General features: G+C 43.4%; 1 protein-coding gene across 2 annotated transcripts in view; it reads right to left on the bottom strand.

The window, feature by feature from the left end:
- The window catches only part of Nhsl1 (NHS like 1), a 138,567-nt gene that overhangs the window by 117,445 nt on the left and 10,936 nt on the right, over positions 1 to 10,186 (bottom strand). The window lies entirely within an intron of this gene.

Here is a 10,186-nt window from a genome sequence, read left to right as displayed (position 1 = left end):
AAAACACGAAAAGAACACAATGGTCAAACTTTGCAAAAACATTAAGGACCGTGCATTAAAATGATATTGTCTGATGCTACTGATCACAACCATGGGAATGAAAACTAGCTGAGCTATACAGACTCCTATACAGAGAAGCAGGCTGGGAGGATGCACAAACACACAAGTCAGAGCCCTTTGGACAAAACAAAGATCTTCCCTGCCAGCAAGCCAGGGCGGCAACCTCTTTCCTCCCTTGTGGCATTACAACATCCAGCATCATGTTAAAGTTTAATGTTATCTCTGCAGGAGAGAGCAAGCGGTGGCCGTACACACCGCCAGAGTTTTCTTCCCAACCACTCCAGTGATATAGTTCACTTGTATAAAAGAATTTTTATTTCAACGGTGGTGATGGGGGATGAATTTATGTAGTATATAGAATTTTTGAGTCAAAGACAGACAGTGGTGACACTCATGTTTAAATCGCAGCACTCGGGAGGCAGAGAGGCAGGCAGATCTGTGTCTACAGAGTGAGTTCCAGGAGAGTCAGGACTGTTACACAGTGAAACCCTGTCTCAAAAAACAACAATAAAATTAATGAGTCAAGATTGACTCAAAACTCTTACTTCATTTCTGGAAAAAATATGATTAAAAACTATGAAAGAAAATAGGGAAAGCATATACTAGCCTTCTGGCCCTTCTTCTTATCAAAAGTGCTAAAAAGATCTAATGGCCCTCATTGAATCCTGGAAACCACCTAAAAAGCCAGACATCAGCTTGCATCTGTAATTTTGGCTTCCAGAGTCAAACTGGAGTCAGAACCAACCCGGAACCACGCTGCACAACAGCAAGAGGCGGGAAGGGGTTGCCTCAGAAACTAGGGAGGGGATAAAACACTTGTTGCACAAGCATGAGGGCCCTACCTAGTTCGAGCACCCACCACCACCACCGCACACCTGACTTCATCAGCACTCAAACTCTCTCAGAGAGGAACTCAGGCCTTGCCCACACCCCTCAGATGCAAAGAGAGAAGACAGAGTCACAGCATTATAATTTAAATTGGTTAATTTCACTTTTCCCTTAGTTGGTTCATTCATTTCCTCATTCATTCATTCATTCATTCATTCATTTCATTCATTCCTGCTGGGAAATAAAACTGGGTCCTTCTGCACAGTAAGCAGGCTAAAAGTGCTAGGAATTGAACTTAGGTCTTCATGCTGCGAAGTGGACTCCTAGCTCCTCCTGCGTAGTTTAAACTAGTCCATCATTATGACCATCGTCATCTGGCCACCTCATAGACAGAGCAACCTAAGACACTCTTTTTGTCCTCTTCTTCCTCCTCTTCCTCCTCTTCCTCCTCCTCCTGCTCCTCCTCCTCCTCCTCCTAGCAAGATCTCAGCCTGGGTCTCCAGACAAGGGGCCTTGGAGACACTTTGAGAAACATGCTTGGGTCTGAAATGCATGTGGAGGAGGATCACCCTGTTCAGCTTCTCAGCGAACTCAAGTGACACATGACAATTTGCCAATATAATGTACATTGCAGTGATTTAAAAAAAAAAAAAAAAAAAAAAGAACACTTAAAACAAAATCAGCAGCAACAAGAAGGGTCCTTGTGACAATATTCTTGACCGTGGGATTCACGCCTTTAGAAATGATCTGTGGAAGCAATTTAGAAAAGTTTGGAGACAGAAGATGGAGAATACCCAGAATGCCACACAGGCAGTTGCAGTGGGAGCCCTGAAGACCCAAATACCAGTAAATGTGAATGACGGTAGATCATGTTCACAGGGTTCCAGATGCGAACAAGTACTCCGCTGAGAACTGAGCTAAAGGGCCATGCGTGTCACATTCTGACAAAAAAACCATCATGGCTCCACTTTTTTTCTATTTCCTGACACGTTTGTATTGACGTTGGGCTGAATTAAAAATGGCGGACTACTTAATCCAGTGAGGTAAGTCTCAAGACAGGACAACCTTCAGGTTGTGGCGTGGGTACTGCTGGCTACGGTTAGCCAGAATCGCAGTGAGAGTATGAACTTAAAACAGGTCAGAAAGATCTGAAAAGCTTGCAAGTAGGCCAGGAAAAGGAGCAAGTCACAGCGACAGATCAGGAGGACACCGGTGCCGGGAGGGAAGCCGGGTACTCTGGCGTGCGGGGAAGCCAGGTGAGCCACCTGAGGGACTCTGGGAGTCAGCGAAGCCCTACCCACTGTAGGCTCAAGACTAACCAAGAAAGACCTTTAAAAGACTTAGCTTGAGAAGTGCCCCTGCTTCGCCTTGTTGCAAAAGCTATGAGACGGAAGGTTAGAGAAGCAAGGGAGACAGACTCTAGAATGTTCCATCCACGGAGAAAAGCTACAGGATATGAGCAGACTCAGGTCAAGACAGACTTGCTATGGCTTGGATACACACTATCCCCAGCAAAAGGCTTATGTGCAAAATGCCTGTTTCCCAGCTGGTGGGGCTACTGACAAGTGATTAGATCATGAGAACACTAACTTCATCGAAGGGCGAACCCGGTGATGAGTTCATGGCTGAATGTACTCTAGGGAGGTGGGCCGAGCTGCGAGAAGCAGGTCACTGCAGAAGTATGAGGTGCACCTCTCCTCTTTGCACCAGTCCTTCCCTAATTCCTGACTACCATGAGGCGAGCAACTTCCCCTGTGATGCCCTCCCGCCATGGTTCTGCCTTACCAACCAACTCGGAACCAGCTCCTAACCTCTGTAATGGAGACAAAATAAATCCCATTTTACAGCCAAAACCCCGGATGAGTGCTTTCAGCTCTTTTGATTGAAGCTAGGTCATCCTTGACAACTTTCTAGTTGTTTCTCTTTTCTTACTAAATCTGACCTCAATCTGCTTCCATTCCTACTACATCTTTCTAAAAGGACTTTAATCACTGTTTCTCCATTTATGTAATACACACATATATACATACCTCATATATACATACACATACACACACATGGATATACACATATACATATATGTGTGTATATATATATATATATATATATATATATATATATATATATATATATATATGCATACACACAGTACACATACACACAAAGGCCAAATCTCACATTCCTTCATCTAGCAATAAAAGCTCCTCTAGAATTAGACTTGGTTCATTTTGCCAACTCTTTTGGACACACCTATCTATCTTTAAGTGGCTCCTTCAGTAGGCTTGTGTCACAGACCATAGTCTCCTACCCTGGCTATCTTTGAGAACTCTGTCCTCTGCTTTGCGGGGAGTGTACCCCGACTCCCACTCTGGTTCCTCACCTCACTAAAGCCTTATTGGAGCAGCTCCCTCTCTAGAAAGAACCCACCCCCTCTGTGCTCCCGCTCGCCCAGCTACCTGTGTCACAGCTGTGCACCTGGGGTGAGAGCAAAGCCTGCTCCGTCCGGTGCAGTCAACTAGAACACAATAGGTCGGGTAAACGATTACTTGTAACATAACCACATAAAATCCGAGTTACTACAACTACTCTAGAACATCCAAAAACCAAAGAGTTAATGGAAAGACACAAATCCCAGACGAGACACACATGCCCAATAGTATGTAGATTTCTATTTTAAAAATCATATTTAATGTATCTCTTAAAAATTAAATAAATGTGTATAATTTCCCCTACATATACCTATATTAAAATTCAATATGGGAGGAGCCTGGTAGCTCCTACCTTTCATCCCAGCATTTGAGAGAGAGAGGAAGGAGTGTCTCTGTGAGTCTGAGGTCAGCCTGATCTACATAGCAAGATCCTGCTTCAAAAACAAGACAAAACTCATTATTAAAGAAGTCACTGACACTATTACACATGGGCCATGTTGTCATACCATAAACCATAAATCTGTCCAATCAAAAAAGCACCCTCTTGAGGACTCGGTTGATGATGGTTAATAATTTGATTTAATTATAGAATTTTTAGGAACCATTACTTTGGCCATTCTGCATTAATTACATATCTGAAGGGTGACAGTAGTGGGATAGGAGGAAGATAATTCTTCTGGAAGCATGTATCACAAGACTATTAAAGCTGGTATGTCCAGCTGGAGGGCGGATACCGAAAGATGTCACAGTAATGACACACTCAAATCCCACTTCTTAGGAAAGTCACAATGAAATATATAATAGGAGAGACAAACAAAACTGCCAAAGTCTATTTTCTTTTTCTCTCAAAGTTCTGCCCTTGTCACCGTGTCTATGACACACAAATCATATTGTGAAGAATCCAGGTTAAAAGACATAAAAACAACCGCACAGAACAGACACAGCATCCTGGACTCTCAGGCTCTACACATCGTCGATGCGACCCTTGGGAGACTGGCTTCCAAAATACATAGGTAAGTCACAGAACAAAAAATTAAGTCACTGAGGTCATGTGTATCAAGCTTGCCCCAAGCACCAAGCAATCCAAGGAGTTAAAGCTAAAGTTCCAAGAGCAGAAATAGAGCCTACTCTTCCATCTGAGCAGTGACCATCCTAAATTGTTAGAAACCAACCGAAGTCAGAATTAGTCAGGCTCATGTGGCAGCCAACCACGAGAGCCCCCACCCACACCCCGAGTTCCGCCACTACATATGTAAGACAGCTTCAAACCCAGGGAGCATATCCAGCTATCACTGTTCACAATCAAGCAGAAAGATTTAAAACAAATGAAGATACGCTCAGATACTGGTTAGCCGGGTAAACTAAACTAAATAAACTGTCCAGATTCAAGCTGGCCTTTAGCCTCAACCCTTGGGAGGCAGAGGCAGGAGGATCTCTGTGAGTTCAAGGCCAGTCTAGTCTACGAAGCAAGTCCAGGATAGCCAGTACTTGTTACGCAGAGAAACTCTGTCTAAAAACAAACAAACAAACAAACAAATAAACAAACAAGTATAGATTCCTGACAAATTTTTGTCTGGAGAACTAAGAATATTGTTCTAAAACTTAAGTTCCTTAAGACTTGAAAATTCAAGAGAGATTTTTAAGAAAAAAAAAAGTTATATACTTGGAAAACTCCAAGCTCTATACAGATCTACAGACTTCCAGCTGGGCGTGGTTGCTCACTCCTGTAATCTCAATAGTCAGGAGAAGACAGAGACGGGAGGGCTGTAGAAAGGAGGGACCCCGTCTCAAAATGTACAGACTTTCCATTAAAGGGTAGCTTATTTCTGAAAGGCCCACACTGACCAACTTCTGACCTCCTTTAACCTCGGTGGCCACACTCTACGGAAGAACCTCACCATTTCCTTTTCGGCAGCCAAGTCTCCTAAGGAGCTGGGCAGTTTGAAATGGGGGAGCTATTTCGGGACCCATAGGATTTGAAAAAACGATAATAATGATTTGAGGAAACCACTGCAGTTGGCCTCCTCGAGTCTTTCCCCCTGTCCTTAGGAGTTTAAAAATAGGCACGGAATGATTCTTCAAATTGGTAGGGCAATTTTAGGGGTGGAGCTCGTGCAGAAGCCCACGATGATCACAGAGTACCCGGGTCTGCAGAGCACGGGACATCCCACAACACAGCCCGCCTTCATTTTTCATTTCTACTATTCTCTCCCTCCATCCCTCCATCCCTCCATCCCTCCGTCCCTCCATCCTTCCGTCCCTCCGACCCTCCCTCCCTCTCTGACTTAACATCAATAAAGTTAAATTCCCATCCAAGCGACTTACAATTCTGTTATGGGTAAAAGGCAGAGATTCACTTTTCTTCTATTTTTTTTCCATGTATCTACAAATTCAACTATTAAAAAAAAAATCTACAACCAGTCAAGCGGAGAAAACAGTATCTGTCAAACACAGAATGCCACACAGAAGGCCACAGTGTGACTCTGGCTGCTCCTCTAAAGTAACTGTCTCCAGGACCTCTGGTGGGGACAAAAGCTGCTGCTAGGGGGTGCTGTGGGTTCGCTCTCCCACCCTTTCCCTTTTTGCAACAGAATGAATGTGGTTTTTTGTCTTTGAGTGAAGTAAAATTGACACTTGAGACCCTCAAGGGTGGGGTTTCTCTCCCTCTAAGTTGCTTGTCCCTGGCACATCTGCTTAGAAAACCTTCCTCTGGGTGACCCAGAGCAAAGGACAAACTTCTAAAGCTTGCCCGGGGAGGTCAGCAGAGGAGTCCCTTGTTTGACCTCCACAGCCGTCAGGAACATCAAAACTAAAGAAACCGTAGATAGAAAAGAACACATTCTCAAACAGCATTCAAAAAGGGGGAAAGAACAAAAGACGAGGATCCCCTCTAGTCAGACTCACCTGTCTGCTCCTCCTCCATTCTGTCAGCTCTAAGCATGCTGGGAAGGTGCCTCTGATAAAAGCCCATCACATCCCACACTTAGTTATTACACACAGTTATTACACACAGCTCTCTACTAAAACACTCAAATGGAGCCAAGAAAGGACAAAGGACACGCTTATTGCTGCAATCATTTCACTCCACAAATTACTGAAGTGATTTCTCATATTAGAAAGAATTCTTTGAATCTTCATTTCATTGGAAGAGACTTTAAACATGTCATTTTATCTAAGAATTATAACCAAAACAGAGTAAATATATTGGGGATGAGAGATTTTCCTATCAGGAGTGAGACTCCTTGATGAATGAAGTCTCCAATATTTAGAAAACAAGAAAATTGTTATTTTTCTCAGAGCTTCAATTCTTGTGTCACAAAAATTTTAAATTCTGTTGTTAATGAATCTAAATTGCATTTAAACAGTTTTGTGTCTTTCCCATAATAAACCAGAGCACAAATTAAAAATTATATTTAAGCTTTTTTTTTGCAAGTCTCTTACATACAAATGGAAGTATGGATCCAAGATGGGGCTTATATCATTTCCATTAAAAGATTATGTGAGTGCTGCATATTAGGATTATTAGCAGTTCACCTAAGAAAAATAATGAAAATCAACTTTTTCACTCTTAGTACACATAATTTCCATTTGCATTAATGAAGGTCAACTGTTATTTGAAGTTTAGAATCAAAAAGGTTCATTGGACACTGTGATGGTTTCTACATGCTCCGCCCAAGGTGTGGCCATGTGCAAGTAAGTGTGTCACTGTGGGTGTAGACTTTAAGACCCTCATCCTAGCTGCCTGGAAGTCAGTCTTCTGCTAGCAGCCCTCAGATGAAGATGTAGATCTCTCAGCTCCTGCACCATGCCTACCTGGACACTGTCATGCTCCTGCCTTGATGATAATGGACTGAACCTCTGAACCTGTAAGCCAGCTCCAATTAAATGTTGTCCTTCGAAGTGTTGCCTTGATCATGGTGTCTGTTCACAGCAGTAAAAACCTCACTAAGACAGAAGTGTACCTGTCAATAACAGAAAGTTCTCTTTCTTCACCATTTTACTTTTTACAAAAATCAAAAATTTTAAGCTATGAAATAGTAATTTTGGCTAGCCATAGTGGCACTCCCCTGCAATCCCAGCACTTGGGAAGTACAGACATGATCACAAGTTTAAACACACCATAGACTACATGCTGAGTCCTGGTCTCAAAACATTAGGAAGGAACTGGAAGGGAGAAAGAAGGGGAAGGAAATTTGGGGGAGAAATTTCAAATGAATGAATATACTTATATACTTGACTCAATCTCAGATGGAGAGAAGCAAAAGTGGGTGACAGAAGGAAGGAAAACTCAGTGTCGTTGGGGGAGAGTGGTTACCGGTGAGGCCAAAGCTTAGGCTAAATGATGCAGAGGATGGATGGTGAGCCAACCTAGTAACACGGAGGGTTACAGAGGTGTCTAAACCTCTGTGTTTTACAAAAGAGAACTGGGGTGGCCACAGACAGCAATAGGAGCATAGTGATGTGAGCATGCTCACTGGACAACGAGAGCAAGACGCCCGAATTACACTGGCCTCTGACCAGGGTACTCAGGGCGTGCGATCGATCTTATTAGTCTCGAGGTCAATACAGCTGGGATCAAATGGACTGCCCAGACCCTGCCCATAAGGTTACAAATGAGAAACACCAAAGCATACAGCATGGCGAGCCAAATACAGATTTTATTATTATTATTATTATTGGACACAGCAGTGGTGATTCCGTTCCTGTCAAAATAAAGACATTCACAAACCCTGGTGCTCATAGGGACTATGCCAGACGGCGACTCATGATGACTGTTCAAAGACACACCAGTGAGTCCAAACAAACAAACAAACAAACAAAGTGCATCCCTGGATTGCGCAGAGGTGTTGCCAGATCATGGAAAGAAGGCGGAACTAAACCACAAGAAGTAGATTCGGATCCCTTCTGTATCATTTCTGTCATTTCTGCCTGGCTGGCGGTAAACCGGTCATTTAATCTTCTAGGACCTGCCTTCTCACCTCAGAAGGAGATAATGCCTCCTGGCCTACCCATTTTACAGGACGGCCATCACAATAAAATGAGACCATGTGTGTGGGCACTGTGTAAATTCTGATCTGCAAACAGGCTCTAAGTGCAATGCAGAGCCAAACATTTCAAACCATTTTAGCTTTCCACGAGGTAAAATTCCCTTCTTCCTGATTTGAAATAACGATCATAGAAATCCCAACAAGTTAAAAAAAAAAATTGTTTTCCCTCTGACGCAGGCTAGCCCAGTATAACATTTTACCATATTTGAGGTTGCTAAGAAAACACTGCTTCTCTAGTTAATGGGCTCTTCATTACAGACACGCTAGAGTCTAACAATTCAGAGGTAAATTTAAGGGCTAGGGAGACGGCTCAGTGAGTAACGTGCCTACCATACAATCATGGGGAACTGTGTTTCATCCCCAGTGCACATGTAAAAAGCTAGTGTTGCAGTTCTATAACCACAGCACTGAACTGGGCGGGGAGCAGAGTGCTTGTAAGGAGACCAGAAGATCTCTGGAGCTCCCTGGCCAGCCATTCTATCTCAACTGATAAGATCCAGATTTGATGACAGACCTGGTCTCAAACAGCAAGGTGGAGTGCAACACAGGAAGACACTCAACAGTGACCTCTGGCTTCTGCATGCACACACACACATACATGCACACACGTGAACTCGGAGTCAATTTATACATACGTTACACGAACGCAAAATAAATTTAAGTGAATAAAAGATCTCTACTAATTGTTCCCCTTCTGTGGGGATGGGCAATAAGCGTAATGAATAAGGTAGGCAGACCCTGGCCAGACGTTGCTAGTCACAGATTTCCCCTCGGGTCAGCCAGCAGGTGCAAGGAATCAGCCCACACGATGAGCATCCACTTCAGTGGTACTGGATGTCACACTGAGGCAGGCGGGGAGGCTCACACTGGAAATTGCTAGGCACTGCTGCCATTTTTCAAGGGCTGCTTCTTATACTTGGTCCTGAGCTTGTGACATGGAGGAAAAACCCAGAAAAGGAAATTCAGCCATCGGGGAAATGTTTCAGGGTCTCACGGTGTTTTTCTCAAGTGCAGCTCTAACCCACGCTGAATCTCAAGGTGCCTGAGGTTTTCCAGACTTTTCTACACTGTGGAAAGAAGTGACGCTGACTGAAAGTATCAGTTCAACGACTCCATGCTGTGATCTAACAGGGAATAATACAGCTAACTAGGTCAGGACTAACAGTCTCAATAAGGGTGGATAAGTAAAAACTAGGGGTATCCCAGGCAGACATGCAGGGCAGGCAATGAGTTTCCCAGAGTTTTCATGTATGTACCCAGCTCAACCACATATGGACTAAGAAACAAGGAGAGGTCTATTTATTATCCAGATTCAAGCTAAAGTTGTGAATGTCTCTGACAGGAAAATAACATTTTGGTACAATCAACATTTTGGCGACTGAAAGCCAAATACTCACACCATGGCTCCACTGGAAAAGATTCCTCCCGCTTCTAAAATGAGCCTTGGTTTCTGGGGCAGTGGGATTAATTTTCAGAACTTAATTTTCAGAAACTAGTAAAAAATATTCCTAATCATATTTCTGTCCGGTGTATTGGTGGTTGAAGTTAGAAGATGAGCATCAACGTTTCTCAAGTAAGTGATGTGAGTCCTGCTTGGTCACAGTCATTTAAACCAATTCATGTCTCAGACACTGGGATGTGACCAAGGTCACATGAGTCAAAGGAACACATGGGGTGGGGGCATATCCTCACTCCAGCCTCACAATGAAAGAACTAGTACACAAAACAATACACACCATCTCAAAATCCTCTTATAAGCCAGCCAGACAGAAAATTCTAAGGTCAGGCAACATTCAGGCAAACACACTAGAAGAGAGGAGG

Source organism: Mus pahari, chromosome 21 (genome assembly GCF_900095145.1).
Source record: "Mus pahari chromosome 21, PAHARI_EIJ_v1.1, whole genome shotgun sequence".
Lineage (NCBI taxonomy): Eukaryota > Metazoa > Chordata > Mammalia > Rodentia > Muridae > Mus > Mus pahari.
This window is presented reverse-complemented; position numbering and strand designations above follow the sequence as displayed.